The sequence below is a fragment of the Gorilla gorilla genome, chromosome Y (genome assembly GCF_029281585.2).
Source record: "Gorilla gorilla gorilla isolate KB3781 chromosome Y, NHGRI_mGorGor1-v2.1_pri, whole genome shotgun sequence".
NCBI classification, from domain to species: domain Eukaryota; kingdom Metazoa; phylum Chordata; class Mammalia; order Primates; family Hominidae; genus Gorilla; species Gorilla gorilla.
This window is the reverse complement of record NC_073248.2, coordinates 42,117,135-42,139,554: the sequence shown is the minus strand read 5'-3', so window position 1 is coordinate 42,139,554 and position 22,420 is coordinate 42,117,135. Positions and strand designations below refer to the sequence as shown.

The window sequence follows — 22,420 nt, the reverse complement described above, 5'->3', positions numbered from 1 at the left end:
GAGACTTAGACTCCCACACAATAATAATGGGAGACTTTAACACCCCACTGTCATCATTAGACAGATCAAAGAGACAGAAGGTTAACAAGGATACCCAGGAATTGAACTCAGCTCTGCACCAAGCAGACCTAATAGACATCTACAGAACTCTCCACCCCAAATCAACAGAATATACATTTTTTTTCAGCACCACACCACACCTATTCCAAAATTGACCACATAGTTGGAAGTAAAGCTCTCCTCAGCAAATGTAAAAGATCAGAAATTATAACAAACTGTCTCTCAGACAACAGTGCAATCAAACTAGATCTCAGGATTAAGAAACTCACTGAAAACAGCTCAACTATATGGAAACTGAACAACCTGCTCCTGAATGACTACTGGGTACATAACAAAATGAAGGCAGAAATAAAGATGTTCTCTGAAACCAGCGAGAACAAAGACACAACATACCAGAATCTCGGGGACACATTCAAAGCAGTGTGTAGAGGGAAATTTATAGCACTAAATGCCCACAAGAGAAAGCAGGAAAGATCCAAAACTGACACCCTAACATCACAATTAAAAGAACTAGAAAAGCAAGAGCAAACACATTCAAAAGCTGGCAGAAGGCAAGAAATAACTAAAATCAGAGCAGAGCTGAAGGAAATAGAGACACAAAAAACCCTTCAAAAAACTAATGAATCCAGGAGCGGTTTTTTTGAAAGGATCAACAAAATTGATAGACTGCTATCAAGACTAATAAAGAAGAAAAGAGAGAAGAATCAAATAGATGCAATAAAAAATGATAAAGGGGATATCACCACCGATCCCACAGAAATACAAACTACCACCAGAGAATACCACAAACAACTCTATGCAAAAAAACTAGAAAATCTAGAAGAAATGGATAAATTCCTTGACACATACACCCTCCCAAGACTAAACCAGGAAGAAGTTGACTCTCTGAATAGACCAATAACAGGCTCTGAAATTGTGGCAATAATCAATAGCTTACCAACCAAAAAGAGTCCAGGACCAGATGGATTCAGAGCCAAATTCTACCAGAGGTACAAGGAAGAACTGGTCCCATTCCTTCTGAAACTATTCTAATCGATAGAAAAAGAAGGAATCCTCCCTAACTCATTTTATGAGGCCAGCATCATCCTGATACCAAAGCCAGGCAGAGACACAACCAAAAAAGAGAATTTTAGGCCAATATCCTTGATGAACGTTGATGCAAAAATCCTCAATAAAATACTGGCAAACTGAATCCAGCAGCACATCAAAAAGCTTATCCACCATGATCAAATGGGCTTCATCCCTGGGATGCAAGGCTGGTTCAATATATGCAAATCAATAAATATAATCCGGCATATAAACAGAACCAAAGACAAAAATCACATGATTCTCTCAATAGATGCAGAAAATGCCTTTGACAAAATTCAACAATGCTTCATGCTAAAAACTCTCAATAAATTAGGTATTGATGGGACGTATGTCAAAATAATAAGAGCTATCTATGACAAACCCACAGCCAATATCACACTGAATGGGCAAAAACTGGAAGCATTCCCTTTGAAAACTGGCACAAGACACGGATGCCCTCTCTCACCACTCCTATTCAACATAGTGTTGGAAGTTCTGGCCAGGGCAATTAGGCAGGAGAAGGAAATAAAGGGTATTCAGTTAGGAAAAGAGGAAGTCAAATTGTCCCTGTTTGCAGATGACATGATTGTGTATCTAGAAAACCCCATCGTCTCAGCCCAAAATCTCCTTAAGCTGATAAGCAACTTCAGCAAAGTCTCAGGACACAAAATCAATATACAAAAATCACAAGCATTTTTATACACCAATAACAGACAAACAGACAGCCAAATCATGAGTGAACTCCCATTCACAATGGCTTCAAAGAGAATAAAATACCTAGGAATCCAACTTACAAGGGATGTGAAGGACCTCTTCAAGGAGAACTACAAACTACTGCTCAAGGAAATAAAAGAGGATACAAACAAATGGAAGAACATTCCATGCTCATGGGTTGGAAGAATCAATATCCTGAAAACGGCCCTACTGCCAAAGGTAATTTATAGATTGAATGCTATCCCCATCTACCTACCAATGACTTTCTTCACAGAATTGGAAAAAACTACTTTAAAGTTCATATGGAACCAAAAAAGAGCTTGCATCGCCAAGTCAATCCTAAGCCAAAAGAACAAAGCTGGAGGCATCATGCTAGCTGACTTCAACCTATACTACAAGGCTACAGTAACCAAAACAGCATGGTACTGGTACGAAAACAGAGATATAGATCAATGGAACAGAAAAGAGCCCTCAGAAATGACGCCACATATCTACAACAATGTGATCTTTGACAATCCTGAGAAAAACAAGCAATGGGCCAAGGATTCCCTATTTAATAAATGGTGCTGGAAAACTGGCTAGCCATACGCAGGAAACTGAAACTGTATGTCTTCCTTACACCTTATACAAAAATTAATTCAAGATGTATTAAATACTTAAATGTTAGACCTAAAACCGTAAAAACCCTAGAAGAAAACCTAGGTAATACCATTCAGGACATAGGCATGGGCAAGGACTTTATGTCTAAAACACCAAAAGCAATGGCAACAAAAGCCAAAATTGACAAAAGGATCTAATTAAACTCAAGAGCTTCTGCACAGCAAAAGAAACTACCATCAGAGTGAACAGGCAACCTACAAAATGGCAGAAAATTTTCACAACCTACTCATCTGACAAAGGGCTAATATCTAGAATCTACAATGAACTCAAAGAAATTTACAAGAAAAAAACAAACAACCCCATCAAAAAGTGGGCGAAGGACATGAACAGACACTTCTCAAAAGAAGACATTTATGCAGCCAAAAAACACATCAAAAAATGCTCACCATCACTGACCTTCAGAGAAGTGCAAATCAAAACCACAATGAGATACCATCTCACACCAGTTAGAATGGCTATCATTCAAAAGTTAGGAAACAACAGGTGCTGGAGAGGATGTGGAGAAATATGAACACTTTTACACTGTTGGTGGGACTGTAATGTAGGTCAACCATTGTGGAATTCAGTGTGGCAATTCCTCAGGGATCTAGAACTAGAAATACCATTTGACCCAGCCATCCCATTACTGGGTATATACCCAAAGGACTATAAATCATGCTGCTATAAAGACATATGCACACCTATGTTTATTGTGGCACTATTCACAATAGCAAAGATTTGGAACCAACACAAATATCCAACAATGATAGACTGGATTAAGAAATTGTGGCACATATACACCATGTAATACTATGCAGCCATAAAAAATGATGAGTTCGTGTCCTTTGTAGGGACATAGATAAAATTGGAAATCATCATTCTCAGTAAACTATCGCAAGGACAAAAAACGAAACACTGTATATTCTCACTCATAGATGGTAATTGAACAACAAGAACACATGGACACAGGAAGGGGAAAATCACACTCTGGGGACTGTTGTGGGGTGGGGGAGGAGGGAGGGATAGCTTTAGGAGATATACCTAATGCTAAATGACAAGTTAATGGGTGCAGCACACCAGCATGGCACGTGTATACATCTGTAACTAACCTGCACATTGTGCACATGTACCCTAAAACTTAAAAGTATAACAAAATAAATAAAATAAAATAAAATAAATAGTTAAGAAATATAGATGTTTTAATAACTTTTAAGTGAAATAACTTTATTATTTTCCAAATTATTAAGATTTCAGTTAATTCATTTCACCACAGCATGGTAGTTGTTACAAATAATTAAGTTCCATCTAGGGCCAATTTGATTTCACAGTCTCTAACTAAAGTATGTGAGTGTAAAAATTAACTCTATAATTAGACTACATAATGAACAGCTCATATATTATTCTCACTTTAGTGGTGTTTTATATAATTAAATGTAACAGTGATATTTTAGGACATTATCATATTGATCCTGTAGAGTCATACCCTCCAAAGAAGACAGAATTATACTGTGTAGTTGTAGGCATATCACTAGGGAATTCAAAACACACTCCTCAGATTTCACTGGGAAATGAAAAGTGAAATGTTATGACTGTTCTGTAAATACGACCCTAACCAATAAGGAGATGGCTTGTGTCTTCTATGATAAGAACAACGATAATGAATTACTTGAGATTTTCCCACATGTTTGTTTCTTATATTGAGTTTTGAATAATGAAAAATCTAAATAATATTTGTTATAATAAATTTAAGTAATAAAAACATTTAAACAAATTTTAAATATTAAACATTATATTTAGCTATATGAATTAAATGGTCACTGTACATTTCTTTATTCATATAACTTCAACAGACTCTCAAGTATAGCGAACAATATGCCACTTTCACACCTCTAAATGTCTTATAGCTAGTATGGATAGAAATGGAAGGAGTGAGTTAAAAAAATAACAAGCTCATCTGCAACACAACTAAAATCTTGTTTCATAAATAATCTATAGACTTAGTATTCAAAAATTTAATGCTGCAATTACAAAGTTGTATTATTATAATATTAAACACATAGAGAGGTTGTGATATCTCAGAGTTTTAGCTTTAAATTGTGGTGTAATAGGAAATAACACTGAAATGGCTCCTCTCTCATAAAGTAACAGTTAATAGTAAAGAAGAAAGGAAGAATAAAAAGAAAAAGAAAAGTGATGTGTTTTATTCACTGAAAGGAAGAATAATTCTAGAACCCTCAATGAAAAATAAATTGAATATAGTAAGACAGAAGCAGGAAGTAGATTAAGATGTTGATACTACAATTTAGGGAGCAATGAATGATGACCTCCAGTGGAATGTATAAACAGCAACAAGAAAAACACATTTGAAAGTGGTAGATAATAAAAAAAGGTTATTATAGGTAAAATGTGAAAGAGATGAGGGAAAATAATGTATTTGGAATATTTTTATATTATATAGATGATGTATTTTTGGACAAAAATGATGAAAGGGAGAGGTAGGTAGAAAGCGTAAAGAAGTTCAGGGAAAGCTTTCAATTTAGCTGTCTTGATCTTGGAACGTTCGTAAGAAAAAAAAATCACAATGTATAGGAATTCGGAGGTCATATCACTGAATTCCTCAGAACTACAGGTTTAATACCTTACAGGCTTTTGTCTCAAAACATCAATAAAAAGCCAGGTGTGGTGGTGTGCATCTGTAGTCTCAGCTACTGAGGAGATCAAAGCAGGAAAATTATTTGAGCCCAGGAATTTGAGGTTGTAGTCAGTCCAGGTCACACTACTGCACTCCAGGCTGGGTGGCAGAACAGTTTCCTAAAAAAAGAAAAGGAAAAAAAAAAAAAAAAAGAAAAAGGGAAGGGAAAAGGGAAAGGAGAAAGGGAAGGAGAAAGAGGTATTCTGCGTAGTTACATTAGTGGTCTAATGAATAGACATCTATGAGATAAAATGAAACCAAAGGCACTGACAATTAAATAGAGAAATCAGAGGAAAGTTGAGTCATGTAATCCAAAGCAAAACAGTATTTCAGGAATGAGGGTGTGAATCAGTTTTACAGATACACATGACGGTTTGAGTAATATGCAACAGACAAATGAAATACGGGATTTAGTGACAAATATATGATCTAAAAACAGGGTAAATGCCTGAATAAAGAAGGGTTAAGAGAAATAAAATTAAACCTTGTCAGGGCCAACTCTTTCCATGAGTCTTGCTATCACAGAAAATAAATACATGAGTTGAGAGTGGCATATCTAGGGCTAAGACAAGCAGCATGTAGATCTGGCAAAGAAAATGATCAAGCCGGAGGTAGTGTCTCATACCTGTAATTCCAGCATTTTGGGAGGCTGAGAGGGTAGATCACTTGAGGACAGTTCAAGACCAGCCTTGGCAAAATGGTGAAACCCTGTCACAATTAAAAATTCTAAAATTGGCCAAGCATGGTTGTGCATGCCTGTAATATCGGATACTCAGCAAGCTGAGGCAGGAGAATCACCTGAATCCGGGAGGCCCAGGTTGCAGTGAGCCGAGATTATGCTGGAGACTCTGTCTGAAAAAAATTAAACTAAAATATAATAAAAAGAAAAGATCCTGCAGGTAGAGCGAAGAAGTAATGGTACAAGGAGACAACAAATAATAAGTAAATCAGTGTTTTAAGAAGCTGTGAAATCCAAAGCAAAGGTGAAGAGGGTCATAGCTAGGGGCAGAAACAATATTCGCAAATCTACACGAGCTTTATTTTTGGTGGTGATTTCTCATGAGAAAGAAACAGAAAAGAAAGTGTGACAAGAAAGTTGTCACCATTGCTTTGGTAGAAAAAAAAGGAGAAAAAAGAACAACAAAATAATGTAAATTATATACTATTAAGCTTTAATGTTCTTCATCCGTTCCCATGGTGTTTGTTTCTCCAAGAAATAACAGAAGCCAAATAGTCAAAATAGAAGAAAACATTTGCATATATTACTGTCTATATATATTAAGTCAAGTTTATTTTAATTTTAATTCATTTTTAAAAAATTTTTATTTTAAATTAATAATTGTAAATATTTATGTGATGCAAAGTGATTTTATAATGCATGTATATATTGCAAGAGAATTAAATTGGACTAGTTACCCTATCCATCAGCTCACATACTTATCATTTCTCTCTTGTGGTAAGAATACATAAATTCTGCTTTTTAAACAATCTGTTTTTTTGACATAGTTTTGCTCTTATTCCCCAGACTTGAGTGCAGTGCTGCAGCCTCAGCTCATTTCAACTGCCACCTCCTGAGCTGAAGTTAATTCTTTTGCCTCAGCCACTGGAGTAGCTGGGATGACATGCACATGCCACCAAACCTGGCTAATTTTTATATTTTCAGTACAGACAGTGTTTCATCATTTTGGCCAGGCTGGTCTCGAACTCCTGACCACTAGTGATCCTCCCACCATGTCTACCCAAAGTGCTGGGATTTCAGACTTGGGCCACCAGGCCTGCCCTTTTTTTTTAATTAAGCATTTTTGAAGTTGGCATTCATTAACTGTGGTCACCATTCTGTGCAATGGATCACCAGAACTTCTTCCTATCTCACTGAAATTTGTTACCCTTTGATGAACACATCCCATTTCTCTATCCACTGCCATCTCCACCCCACACTCCAATCTCTGACTACATTTTGTGTATTTGTATAAAGAGTCAGGGTCTTGTTGCATTGCCCAGGCTGGAGTACATTGACACAGCTATGGCTCACTGTGGCCTCAAACTTCTGACCTCAGGTGATCCAACCACCTCATCCTCCCAAAGTGCTGAAGTTACAGGCATGAGCCACCACAGCTGGCATATTCACAGTTTGAATGAGTTCAACTTTTTTAGATTTTACATATAATTGTGATCATTCTTTACTAGTCTTTCTGTGCCTCTCTTAGTACACTGAGCATAGTATCTTCCAATCCCATTCATTTGGTCACAAATGTATAATAAAACTTCCTCCTTTTTTAAGGCTGTATAGTATATCTCGTTGTGTATATGTGCCACACTTTATCTGTTGATCTGTCGATGAGCACTTGGGTTGTTACCATATCTTGGCTATTATGAATAACGCTGAGATGAATATAGGAGAGGAGATATCTTTCTGACATGCTAATTTTATATCCCTTGAGTACACATTCTGAAGTAGAGTAGTTGGATCATGTGTTAATTCTATTTTTAATTTAATTTTATTTTTGAAACCTCAATGCTATGGCCCCAAAATCACAGACTACAAAAGCACAACAAAAAACAATTGAATCACGTTATATCAAACTAAAATGTTTCTGCACCACAGAGGGAAAAGGGAAACAAATAGTAGAGTGAAGAGACAACCCAAACACTTGCAGAAAATATCTGCAAACCATATATATGATAAAGGGTGAATAATAAATACATACAAGGAACTCAAGCAATTCAACAACAACAACAAAACAACAACAACAACAACAAAACTAAGCCTATTAAATATGGTCAAAGACCTAAATTTATATTTCTCTAAAGAAGACATATAACTAGCCAACAACTCTGTATTTAATATTGATTGATTGTTTCATGGATTGATTGACTGTTTGATGGACTGATGGATTGATTGATTTCATTTCGATTCTCACTCTGTCATCCAGCCTGGAGTGCAGTGGTGTGATCTTAGCTCACTGAGTCTTCTACGCACTGGTTTCCAGCAATTCTGCCTCAGCCTCCCTAGTAGCTGGGATTACAAATGTACGCTACTTTGCCCAGCTAATTTCTAAACAACTGTATACTTAAAGATGCTCAACACCACCAATCATCAGGGAAATGCAAATTAAAATCAACAATGAGCTCTCCTCTTACACACGTTGGAATGCCTATTATTATCAAGATGAAAGATGACAAGTGTTTTTGAGAATGGTAGAGCACAGAGAATTCTTGTGCACTATTGGTAGGAATGTAAATTTGTATTTTAAATTATTAACCTGAGTAGTTCCTCTTAATAGAACAGGTTTTGTCCTTTAAGATGCATTAATATGAGTTGCTTTCCGTTAGTCAAGGTTTAATGAGAAAGACTTTGGATATCTTAAATTAATATAAATAGGATTGTACTCATAAGACTTCTGTTTCAGGCTCTTCTTAAGTACAGAATGAAACCTGTGGTAAGTACTCTTTCTGAAAAGAAAATGTTCTCTGATAATATATGTGCTAGATTACAAACACTTGTTAAATTAAAAACATAGGTACCAAAAATATACTAGGTGAAAAATTCATTATGGTTATTTTTTCTGCTCAGTTTTTGGACAGAGATGGATTTTTTATTTTGTTTTGTTTAATAAGTTGTACAATTATATTTAAGAAAACAAAAATTACTTATGCATAGTCACAGGAGAAAGATCAATCTTATTGGAAGCTACTTCCAAGGTTTTGCTGTTTATAATTTTTATGAGTATCTTTGTAATGTCATATTCAGCCTCTTTGCTCTTTGTTCTGTGAAAGTATATGTGGATAGTTTATGGATATTGCATACCTTTTTTATTGAAAATATCCAACCCGTCTCCATGAGTGATATTAATTCCTCAGCTGCTTATTTTTATTCTTTTAACTGAGTTTTCTCCAGATGTTTACACAATATCACAGTGCTTCTGAATGATTTTCAGTATGTCCTCGCAAAAATTTGCTTGACCACCTTGGGCGCGAATACTGACAGAAGAGGAGCATAAAGCCAATGGCTAATAGTTAGTTTATGATGAACTACATGACAATTAATGAGTCACAAGACTTCAGTGAAATTTTCCCTCCAAAGAACATAAATATCAATATTATTATCACATTTTCTAAAAACTAGAAGCTGTAGTGTAGGATTCTATGGCCCACCTCGGTCTCTTGTCAATTACTTCCTCATCTGAGAGCTGCAGTTTCAGTGCTGACCAGCCGGAGAAGTTGATAGCAGCATATAGTAGCATGATTAAGGTAAGCATCCGTATGTACCCACCATGCTGGAATTATTTTCTGTGTTGTTATGAAGATGAACTCCACTTTTCCAAAACTCCAGCCATGGTGCCAACAATAATACAAAATATATGATTAATAGTAATGGTAGGCTCCTCAGTTTCAGAGATGCAGGAAAAAATTCCAGAGTCACTACACGTGAGATACTCACCAAGGAACACCGTATCACGACAGATGAATTTTATCGCTTGTAGCTTAATGTCAGCAAAGTCGTTGCTGGTATGGATGGCCAGTGTATTGCAGTGAATGGCCGCATACACAAGTGGTAAGAGGGAACATGTCATCAGCAATGCTACTAAAGATAAACAAGAAAATGTCAGAGAATAATTTTCATTAGTAATGACCACTTTCTCTTTTAAAATTTCCATGTTAAGGTATATTCCTCCCAACTCACATCCTTCAGAAAATAATTTACTTAAAAAAAGAAAAAAAATTGTTAATTTTACATTATCAGGGGTTTAGTAAATATATGCATGCAAAACCTATATTACACATGGGAAAAACAAATAATAAGTAAATACATACATACCCATATTTGTAAATGTATATACACGTCCCCCCAATAAAAAAAATAACTGGAACACATGCAATTGGATAGAGACATTCATATCTGATACTATAAGGTGTGAAAGCACATAGAAAGAAGTCTCAATTAAGAAAAAGCAAAATTACCTGAATTAGATTTTGAAAAGGTAGTTAGTTACCTTTTCATAGAAAGCTAGAGTGTAAAGAGGAAATTACAATGCAAAGTGGAGGCAAATGTAATGTAAACTGTGTTTTAGACTATGGTGATAAAGGGAAATAGAAATAAGCTGTGCAGTTAAAGTAACTCCAGGAAGTGGAGCTGACAGATTTTGCTGAGTGATAAAATACAAGGTATCAGAGAAGCAGAAAAATTAAACATTTTAGAAATTAAGTGGTATGAGTGTGCATGTTTTTGTTTGTGTGTATTTATGTAATTTTATCAGAAAGTTTTTAATAAGCAAATTAATTTAATTTTGACATTGTTCTCCCAATAATTAGACTAATACGCAAAAGGAACAAAGTCAAAATTATGAAGTAGTTGAATAATCAGTTTAAACAATTTTGTACTACCTTCAGTTGAAAGAGTAAAATTTAATTTCCCATAAACAGGTGGGTTAAAAAAATACACTCTTCATACACAATGAAATCAAGCCAGAAAACAAAAAGAGGCCATATAGTCATTACTCATCTAAAGTAATTATTCATTTTCTAACACCATTTAGAAAATGAATATCAAGAGTTTGTTTATTCCTTCGGGAATACCCAGAGAGAAACTAAAGCAATAACATGCTTAATTGCATTTATCAGAAATAAGACTGAATAAAAATAAATGACCTAAAAATTAAATTTTATAAAGTAAATTTTAGCTGGGTGTAGTAACTCATACCCTTAATCCTAGCACTTTAGGAAGCTGAGGTGAATAGATCACTTGAGCCCAACAAAAACAAAACCCAAAAAATATTAGCCAGGCATAGCTGCACATGCCTGTAGTCCCTACTACTCAGTAGGTGGAGGTTGGAGGATTCCTTGGGCAAAAGAAGTAGGCATAGGACTTTTTTGCCTTGGGACTTTGATTTGCCTGTCCCCTGACCCCAGCACTTTGGGAGGCTGATACCCAGGGGTACTCTTGCAGACCAACTGCAGCAACAGACTAGAAACTATGACCTCAGCTGAACGGACTTGAGTTCCAGTCAATATTCCTGCTGATTGACTACTGTAACCTCAGGCCCCGAATAAGGAGCGGAGGGCAGACCATGGAAGCTACAGGCCTTGAGTGCACCAAGTGCTCAACTGTGTGCTACAGGTACAACCTGGCACTGAGTCAGCTTTGTCTATAAATTAATCCAGCCATGAAAATCTGCTCATTAGTGTTTCCCCTAGTGCTACCAGTGCTGAAGTTATCATAGGCTTAAAGACCTTAATTTCCTTCTTCTCCTTGCCCTGAATCTCTGGACAGGCTTACTGTGGGAGAAAGCATCCAAACAAAGCCAAACCCTGAACACTGAATTAGGCACCTACATCACTGCGCAGATTTCCATGCATAGTCACAAGGATTAGGATCAATGAGAAAAACATGACATCAAGTGGTCGAAGTAAGGTGCCAGTGGTGACTGACCCAAAAGAGATGTGCATGGACACATGGCCTGAAAAGGAATTTAAAATAGTTATTTTATGGCAATGCAGTGGACTTCAGCGAAACACAAAGAATTCCAAAATTTATCAGAGAAACTCATCCGAGAGATTAAAATAATGGGAGGAAAAAACAAACAGAAATCTTGAAGAATAAAACGCAACAAAATAAAAAATGCAATTGACAGCACTTACAACAGAAGTGGTCAAGCAGCAAAACTCAGACAGGTCAATTGAAAATATACAGTTAGAGGAGAAAACATAAATAAGATTCATGAGATTAATGAGATAATATCCAAAGATCAAAGGTATTAGACACTGGCATTCAAGAGTGTGGTAGAGCTGGGCATGATGGCTCATGCCTATATCTCCAGCACTTTGGGAGGCCAAGGTGGGTGGATCATATGTTGTCAGGAGCTTGAGAGCAGCCTGGACAACGTGGTGAAAACATTTTTCTATTGAAATACAAAAATTAGCCAAGTATATTGGTGGACACCTGTAATCCCAGCTACTCATAAGGCTGAGTCAGGAGAATCACTGTAACCCAGGGTGTCGAGGTTGCAGTGAGCCACAATCACACCATTGTACTCCAACCTGAGAGACAAGAGCAAACCTCCATCTCAAAAAAAAAAAAAAAAGAAAAGAAGTACAAAAAAAAGAGTAGAAAGCCTATTTAGAGAAATAATAACAGAAACCTTTCTAAACGTAAATAAAATATAAATATTCTGCTACAGGAATATCGAAGACTTCCAATCACATTCAATTTCAATAAAAATATCCCCATGGCTTAATGTAATCTTAATGTAATCAAACCACCAAATATTAAAGACAAAAAGAAGACACAGAATTAAGGAGGAGAAAAATAAAAGAAAATATTATACCAGGAATACACCTATATAAGTAATATATGCATATATATAATTCAAATGTTAATGGATCGAAAGGAAGAAAAAAAGTGCAAGATAATACTGGAAAACTTCAGCACCTTACTTTCAGCAATGAATAGATAATGCAGACATAATTCAATAAGTAAACATTGGACTAAAATGCCCTGTAGGACAAATGCTAAAAACAGGTACTGAACTATCCATCCAAGAGCTATGGAATAAACATTCTTCTCCACTGCATATATGTAACATCTTCCAGGATATATCATACATTAGGCAAAAATCACTTCTTAATGAATTGGAAATGATCAAAGTCATATCAAGTATCTCTTCTGAAATCACTAATTCTTAAGTACATCAAAATTAAATAATATACTCCTGAAAAACCAATGAGTCAATGAAGACATTAAAGACAAAACACCGTATTTCTTGAGACAAAAATAGAAACACAACACACCAAAACCTAAGGGATACAACCAAAGCAGTTTTCAGAGTGAAGTTATGGCAATAAATGCTTTCAACTAAAAGAAGATACCAAAAACACAACCTGATGTTTCAATCAAGGAATTAGAAAAACAAAAAGCTAAACTCAAAAGTACAAAAAAAGCCCCTAATAAAGAAAATCAGAGTCAAAAAAGAGATACCATAACTCATACCAAGAAACAAATTAATGGTAAGAAATCAAATCAGCAGTAAAAAGTCACCTATTAAAGATAAACCCATTACCTGATATATTCACTGCTGCATTCTTCTTACCACAAAAAAGAAACTACTGCAACTTTTTAAAAATATAGTCAAAAAAAAAACAATTAAACAACAAAAAAAAGAAGATATGGGAACTGTTCCAACTCATTTCATTGGGATGGCATTATCCTGATTACAAAAGCAGACAAGGATACAAGAAAAAAGGAGAAAACTATGGGCCAATATAATGTAAAAATCCTCAACAAAATACTGGGAAAATGACTTATAATGCACATTTAGAAAATCATTCACCAGGAGAAGAAGGCACTGCATTTAATGTTACCATGGGTTATAAATACTCACCTCTGGGCTTCAGAGTATTGGACCTGGTTGCATCCGTCTATAAACTGAAGTCTGGGCTGCTTATCTTCCAGAGAGATCAACTACAGAGGAACCGGGACATTTGGTCTTTGGCCTCTCCTTTCTCCTTTAAAACAAATGAAAGGAGGAGTAATGGGAGATACCCCATACTTTCAATATAAACCTGCAGGAAAACCATGCCTAAAAAATTTGGAAGGCCCATCTAAAACTTTAATCTGGGAAGACTGTGTTAACTCACATGCAGTAATATTTAAAAATGACTCATACAGTTTAGTAATAGACTGGGCCCCAAAGGACTATTTAAAAAACAATTGCTCCACTGGTGGAAAGGAATGCCTGGAGGCTACTTATTTTATTTCTTATCTGGAGAAGGAGAATCATCACTCTACTTTGCATAGGAGATTCAGCTCATTCTTTCCCTTAAAATGGGAAGATAAAGGCATTAACCCCCACCAAGGCCTTGGATGATACTCCACATTCTGAGCCCAGAACACCCAGAATTTTGGAAATTGGCTATTGCCATGTCTGGACTGTGAGTATGGGAAGGGGAAATGATTCTGCTGTTGTCCCCACTACCATCCTACTCTCTCAGTATCAATGCAGATCCAGACATTCTGCTTTACTTACCTCCAACCTGGCTGTTCCCATACAGAGTTGTGTTAAGTCTCCTTACATGCTGTTAGTGGGAAATATCAAAATTTGGACCAATAATGAAACTGTCCAATGCATTAATTGTCATTTTTCCACTTGTATTAACTCCCATTTTGACTCCAGGAAAAGTGTAATGTTGTTCGAGCTCAAGAAGGAATCTGGATGCCCAGATATTGGGAAACCTCCCCCTCAACACATTTAATTAATGAAGTGTTACAGCAAATTCTAAAAAGATCCAAGAGATTTGTGTTCACTTTAATCACGGTGATCATGGGCCTAATTACAGTCACTGCAATGGCCACCACAGTCAGAATGTTGTTACATCAACCTATTCAAACAGCTCATTTTGTTAATGATTGTCAAGCCATTTCCACCTACATGCGGAATTCTCAACAAAGCTTTGATCAAAAATTGGCTAATCAAATTAATGATTTAAGACAGTCTGTTATTGGGCTTGGAGATTAAGTAGGGAGTCTTGAACATCACATGCAAATGCAGTGCAATTGGAATACTTTGGACTTCCGTATCACCCTGTATTCCTATAATGAGACTGATCATTCATGGGAAATAGTCAAAGGACACCTTCTGGGTAGCAAAGATAGTTTATCACTGGACATCACTAAATTAAAGAACAAATTTTTGAAGCCTCTGAAGCTTGCATATGCATTACACCTGGAGCTGAGGCATTAGATCAGGTGGCTTTTTAGTGTGCTGGACCAGTCAAAGAATCCTGTGTCAAATTGAGAGAACAAACAAGCCTTCATCGTTATGGCATATTTGCATAAAAAGAAAGGCAGAGATGTTGTGGGAAGTCAGGGAGCCTGAACAGAGGGACTGGCTGAAGTCACGGCAGAAAAACATAAATTGTGAAGATTTCATGGACATTGTAGATCCCCAGATTAATACTTTTATAATTTCTTATGCCTGTCTTTACTGCCATCTCTGAACATAAATTGTGAAGATTTCATGGACACTTATCACTTTGGCAATCAATACCCTTGTGATTTCCTATGCCTGTCTTTACTTTAATCTCTTAATCCCATCATCTTCATAAGCTGAGGAGGATGTATGTCACCTCAGGACCCTGTGATGATTGCACTAACTGTAGGAATTGTTTGTAGAGCATGTGTGTTTGAATAATACAAAATCTGGGCACCACGAAAAAAGAACAGGATAACAGCAATGTTCAGGGAACAAGGGAGATAACCTTAAACTCTGGCTGCCTGTGAGCTGGGTGGAACAGAGCCATATTTCTCTTCTTTCAAAAGCAAATAGGAGAAATATCACTGAATTCTTTTTCTCAGCAAGGAAAATCTCTGAGAAAAAGAATGCATCTCTAAGGGGAGGACTATGAAATGGCCGCTTTGGGGATGGCTGTCTTTTATGGTGGTAGGTAAGGGATGAAATAAGCCCCAGCCTCCCATAGTGCTCCCAGGCTTGTTAGGATGAGGAAATTCCCACCTAATAAATTTTGGTCAGACCAGTTGTGTGCCCTCAAACCCTGTCTCCTGATAAGACGTTATCAATGACAGTGCACACCCAAAATTTCATTAGCAATTTTAATTTCACCCCAGTCCTGTGGTCATGTGATCTCACCCTGCCTCTATTTGCCTTGTGATATTTTATTACCTTGTGAACCATGTCATCTCTGTGACACACACCCTATTTGTACTCTCTCTCCCCTTTTGAAAATCACTAACAAAACCTTGCTGCTTTTGTGGCTTGGGGGACATTACAGAACCTGCCAACATGTGATGCCTCCCCCAGACACCCAGCTTTAAAATTCTCTCTTTTGTACTCTGTCCCTTTATTTCTCAGACCAATCAACACTTAAGGAAAGTGGAAAAAAAAACTATGTGAAATATTGGGGGTGAATTTCCCCTGATACACCATGATCAAGTGAGATTACAGGGATGCAGGAATGGTTTAATATGCAAGAATCATTAAATGTCATAAATTATATAAAAAAAAGAACAAAGTATATGCAGTCATTTCAATAAGTGAAAAAATTTTGACAAAATTCAACATTTTTTCTGAATAAAAACTGTTAACAAATTATGCATGGAACAACTGTAACTCAACACAACAAATGACATAGATCCAAAGAACCAGGTAACACTATATATACAAACCCTTAGCTAATATCACACTCAGTGGGAGTTAAAAGTTGAAAGCTTTTCTGTGAAGATCTGAAAAAAGACCAGGATGTTCACTTTCACTACGTCTATTAACAGAATACTAAAATTCCTTAGCCAGAGCAATTAGACAGGAGAAAATAAGAAAAGGTACCCAAATTGGAAAGGAAGAAGTAAAATTGTCCATATATGCTAATTACATAATATGGAAATCCATAAACACACCACTAGAAAGTACTTAGAGCTGACTCAGAAAGTCAGTAAAATTTCAGTTTACAAAATCAATATATTCAATTCCTTAGTATTTCCATAAACAAATAGCAAAATATAAAAAAAAATTAAGAAAACAATCTCATTTACAATAGGTACAGGGAATAAAAAGGAGTAAATTTAAGCAAGGAATTAAAAAAATCTGCATTCTGAAAACTATGAAACATTAATAAAATGTTAGGATGACATAAAAATATGGAAAAATATCTATATTCATTGATTGGAAAAATTAATATGGTTAAAATGTTTATATGATCCAAAGCAGTGCACAGATTGAATGCACTCTCTATCAAAACACCAATGGCATTTTTCACAGAAATTGAAAAATATCCTAATTGAATATGAAACCACACACACAAAACCCTGAATAGCCAAAGCAATCCTGAAGATGGCAGTGGGGTTGGGGAGTGAATCCACAGAACTGGAGATGTCACAATGCTATAAACCAATACAACAGAATGCAGTCAGCAAAAATAAATTTACACCTGTATAGCCAACTGATATTCTGCAGAGGTGCCAAGAACACAAAATGAAGAAATGTCAGTCTCTTCAATAATTGGTGCTGGGAAAACAAGAGAGCTATATGCAGAAGAATATAATTAGAACCCTATCTCTCACAAAATACAAAAATTAACTCAAATGGATTAAAAAGCCTATTGCAGTGGAGTCCACCTATAGTTTCAGTTACTTTGGGTCTCAAATGGGAGGATCACGAGAGCCCAGGTGTGCAAAGCTGTAGCATGAAACACTTATGCCACTGTACTCCACATTTGGTAATATAGTGAGAGCTCACCTATAAGAATATATTTTTAAAAACATTTAAAAATAAAGATGTAATGAAAACACAAATGTGTCAATCTAGGAGAATAAATCACAAAACGTATTTAATGACCCTGGTCTGAGCAAGAATATTTTTTGGATAAGACTTCAAAAACAGAAGCAAAAAACACACAAACAGAAAAATAGGTTACATCATACTAGAAAACTTCCATACACCAAAAAATAAAAACAAAATAAAATAAAATGAGAGCAAATATTTGCAAACTGTACATCAGACAAGGGGTTAATCAAAATATACAAGGAACTAAAAACAGATTCAAAAGAACAAGCAAATAATAACCTAATTAAAAATAAGTATCTTCTGTTTTGAAAAGAATATATATACACAGATAACAGCTGTGTGTGTGTGTGTGTGTGTTTGTGTGCTTGAGTGACTGTGGCTGTGTATATCTACATCTACATCTATCTATCATCTATCTATCTATCTATCTATCTATCTATCTATCTATCTATCTATCTATCATCTATCTATCTAACTATCTACATATCTCAACTTTTCTCATCATCACAGAATTGCAACCTCTACTTCCCAGGTTGAAGTTATTCTACTGCCTCAACCTCCTAAGTAGCTGGGATTACAGGCACTTGCCACCAGTCCAGCTAGTTTTGTATTTTTAGTAGAGATAGGGTTTCATCATGTTAGCTAAGCTGGTCTCCAACTGCCAACCTTAGGGGATCTGCCCGCCTCGGCCTTTCAAAGTGCTGGGATTAGAGTTGTGAGCCACCATTCTCGACCTATTGCAAGAAATTTAAGAAATTTATAAAATTTCTTAAATTAACCTGGTGAAAAAGAAAAAGTTGGCCAGGCATGATGGCACACACCTGTAATTCCACTTTGGGAGGCCAAGGTGGGTGGATCACGAGGTCAGGAGCTTGAGGCCACCTGGGCCAATACAGTGAAACCCCATCTCTACTAAATACACAACAATTAGCTGGGCATGGTGTTGTGCTCCTGTAGTCCCTGCTACTTGGGAGGCTCAGGCAGGAGAATCCCTTGAACCTGGGAGTTGGAGGTTGAAGGGAGCTGAGGTCATGCCGCTGCACTCTAGCCTGGGCAACAGAGTGAGACATTCTCTCCAAACAACAAGAACTACAGCAACAAAATTAGGTATGTTTTTATGACACAGAGATTTATTGGTTCTAATATTGTCAGCAGTTTTATTTATTTGTGGAGTTTTCTGGCTAATGTGTTGTTCATTTTTGGTTGTTTCTGCCTATGTCCTTTTCTTTCAGGAGATTCAGTCAATTAAACTTAAATTAGCTCCAGAGTATGGCCCACAATCACTTCATGCATTGTCACTGGGATTAACTGTTTGGCTTTGCAGAAGTGTTTCTTGCCCTGCTAGTGTTACTAATTGCCCTTGCTATTACTAATTTTTATTTGCATAGAAGATTACATCTTGAGGTTGCACATTTTTGCATGTGTTTATAAAATTCTGCAGTTACCATTTTAATGAAAGGTAACAGTTATCCCCAGTGACTCAATTCTATAAAATGTATGTAATTTTTTTATACATTTTACTATCTTGGAACTCTAAATGCAGATCCAAATGAAATTAGTTTTTAAAAAATTTACAGTACATGTGCAAATCAGTATAGTAACAGACAGGAGACATATGGAAATGAATTGCTTAGCTATGTTTTGAAGTTCCAAGTCACAGCTACAAATGTAAGGATGTCTAGAAATCTACCACTAACATGTTAATTCACATCAGTTGACAAAAAAATTTATGAGATTATTTTCAAGCCATACTCTCTTCTCACTCACACTATGCTTATTCCTTAATTTAAGATTATATTTCTATCCCTCATAACTATTTAGAATGCCCATTAGGCTCAATGAGAATAATATTAAAAGGAACAGAAAAAATGACTGACTTAATCCCATTTGAATTTTTTAAAAACTATCATTACCTTATGACTGATAAAAATTGCAGAGGAAAATTTTCAATATTGTGAAAACTAAACAAAACTAAACCACAGCGCATTTCAGTTAGAGGAACCATGATTATCACATTTTTAAGCTTATTAGCAACCATTTATGTTCTACTTATTTGTTGGAAACAGAGAATGAGAGATATTTCTGTCACTTACCTCATTATAGGTCCTAAAGCAAGAATGTGCCAAAAAAAGTAATGCAGCTTTATTTCTCCTCACGTCTTTGTTGAAAAACGTTAGAGTAATTTGATCCAAAATTACCTCCACAACAACAAAGGTCATAGCAAATGATATCAGAATCTGTCACTAGCTTTTCAATTAATTTCAAACATATACAAAGCATAGGTGGCCTCACCACAACAGAGAACAGTTGAGCAGAGAATGCTGAAAGGAAAGCTCATATGGTGTCTGTGCCCAAGGACCATTTTTTCTTCCAAAGATAAAACTCCTCCTGTACTTTCTTTATCACTTTCTTCAAACACTGTGTCCATTCTCATCATGCTGCTAATTCAAACTCTTCTTGTCAGTGAATCTAGTATAGTTCGGTATCAAATCCAAACAGAAGAAAACAAGATTCTGTATAATTCACTATTCATGGAAAATGTAGAAAGGTAAATATGGATCACTAATCACAATAAAAGAAATCGATGTCTGGTTTAGGAAATATTGAACCACCATGTGACATAATTGAGTCAATTAACGCAATTAAAACTATTTGACATAATTTAGTCAATATGTCAAATAACTTGACATATTATTTATTCAGCAAACATTGTTTTAAGGAAATAGACAATCAAACTTCTACGAGGCACTAACTACCTCTTAACACCAAGATGATAGTCCTGTCTTCAGGTAGTACGAAAAAAGATGTATATTTCTCATTAGTTTTCTTTTTGTGTTCTTCAGCCAATGTGTGTGGCTGACATCAACTAAAACAAAACCTCACAAGGGATAAGCCCAGTCTAACCATGATGACACTAAGAAAACTATCTAGCAGATATTTCTGATTTGGAAAGGAATACAAAACAGTGGGCCATTTAAGTTCCACTAATTGTTAGATGTTGGTCATTTTGCATTTAATATACTGTTTCTTGGCTTGATTTAATGCTATGAAGTTATTAATCAAGTAAAGTTTCAATTTAAATAGATGTGAAATCCAGACTTTGCATGGCTAGAGAAGATCTAAACTCTCTTTTGTTTGAGGGGGGTGGCAAAATAGTTCATATTAGATTATTTCTAGATGAACTGTCAGAGAAATTACTGATGTATTGTGAAAGTCAATTAGTCATTATGGGTGGGAAGCAATATTCAGCAAAAATGAATAAGAAGGAAGATAAAAGGCAAGAGTTGTTTTAAATCAAGTAAATATTGGAACAGAATTTGGACAGAAAATTTTTCTGACTAAAAATGCTGTTAATATGAGAAAAGAGTATGAAATGTATAAGAATCTAATGCAAATTACCAGAGAGAGAACATAATATTTCCCCAGAAGATATTGGTCGTTTATTAAAATATATCAATGGGAAAATAGAAGTAGTAGTTTTAAAAAGTGGGAGGGAAGAATCAAGAAGTTACCTATTTTATTTTTATTTGATAAGATGTTCATTTCCTGAACTTTCTTTGCATTGCTTTTATTCTCATAACTTAACATAAATATGCTTTCCTCTGGTTTGTTAACTTTTATGCTGCAGAATTTTAAATTCCTCAACTTCTGTTGTTGGTTACTCTGATCTAAATCACGCCTTTATCTACATGCACTTATTTATTCAAAAAATCCTTTATCATATTTTAAAATACATCCTCCCGGACCCAACCCATTAATATGATTGATCTTTTCCTCTTTCATGTAATTTATTTTATTCTCTTCTTCACTACCCTGATTTCCTTATCACAAATGTATAATAAACTCCATATTTTATGATCCACAACAAAAACTGCCTCTTTTGTTACTGACGTTTTCCTCTGCTTTTAATTTCCACACAGAATTTCTATTCACTATTTCATTTTGATCAGTTCTTACTCTGTCTCAGGTTTTATCCCACATCAGTGAAGTCACAGTCCTTTCTCAAAGGTAATCAGTGACACCCTAATTGCTAAATTTAAAATGTTACCTTGAATTTCAGGTGAATCTTTTTACCATTGGTGATATGCTGTCATTTGAAAATTCCACTTACCTTTACCAGGCAGGCTTTCATCCCCAACAGTCTACCAAATATGTTCTATATGTAAAATAATCAACTTTGTTTTGACTAATATAATAATAGTTTTTTTAAAATTTCTAGTCTTTGTTGTCTGTTTGTTTATTGAGACAGGGTCTGCCTCTGTTGTCCAGGCTGCAGTGCAGTGGTGAGATCAAGAACTCACTGCAGCCTCAACCTCCCGTGCTCAAGTGATCTTTCCACATCAGCCTCCTGCTTGACTGTGACTACAGGCCACGCAGACTAGCTACTTCTGGTAGAAACAGGGCCTCTCCATGTATCTCAGGCTGGACTTGAGTTCCTGGGATCAAGCCTTCTGCCTGCCTCAGGCTCCCATAGTGCTGGCACTGGAGGTGTGAGCCACCAGGCCTGGCCAAATATAACAGTTGTTTCTTAGTCATCCTCTTCCTTAAATTATTGCTGATGAATTTACGCTCAATCTCCCAGTTATCTCTTCTTGTACAATGGATTTGTGAATGGTACTATGAGTCCCAAATTGTTATCTCCAGCCAATCTCTTACCAAAGCCCAAATCATACATGACTCTATTGCACATACTCATGTTTAACAGGCAACCTGATCTCAAGGCTACACACTGAATTCTGATGCTCCTTCCTAACAACTTTCCCCAAGTGTTTCCCATTTCACTTCATAATAATTACATCCTGTTGCAAAGGCCTATAACTGTAATGTCATCCTCCATGCTTTTTATCTCATCGTTTCTATTAATCCTCAAATTCTGCATGTTTTCCTTTTAAAACAGGCCAAGAATCTCAACACTTTTACCTATTTCTCCTGCTGTCAGCAAGATACAGGTTAT

At 35.9% G+C, this 22,420-nt stretch overlaps 1 pseudogene; it reads right to left on the bottom strand.

The window, feature by feature from the left end:
* Nucleotides 1–9,288: 9,288 nt before the first annotated feature.
* Nucleotides 9,289–22,420, bottom strand: part of LOC129530359 (testis-specific XK-related protein, Y-linked-like) — a 31,643-nt pseudogene continuing 18,511 nt past the window's right edge.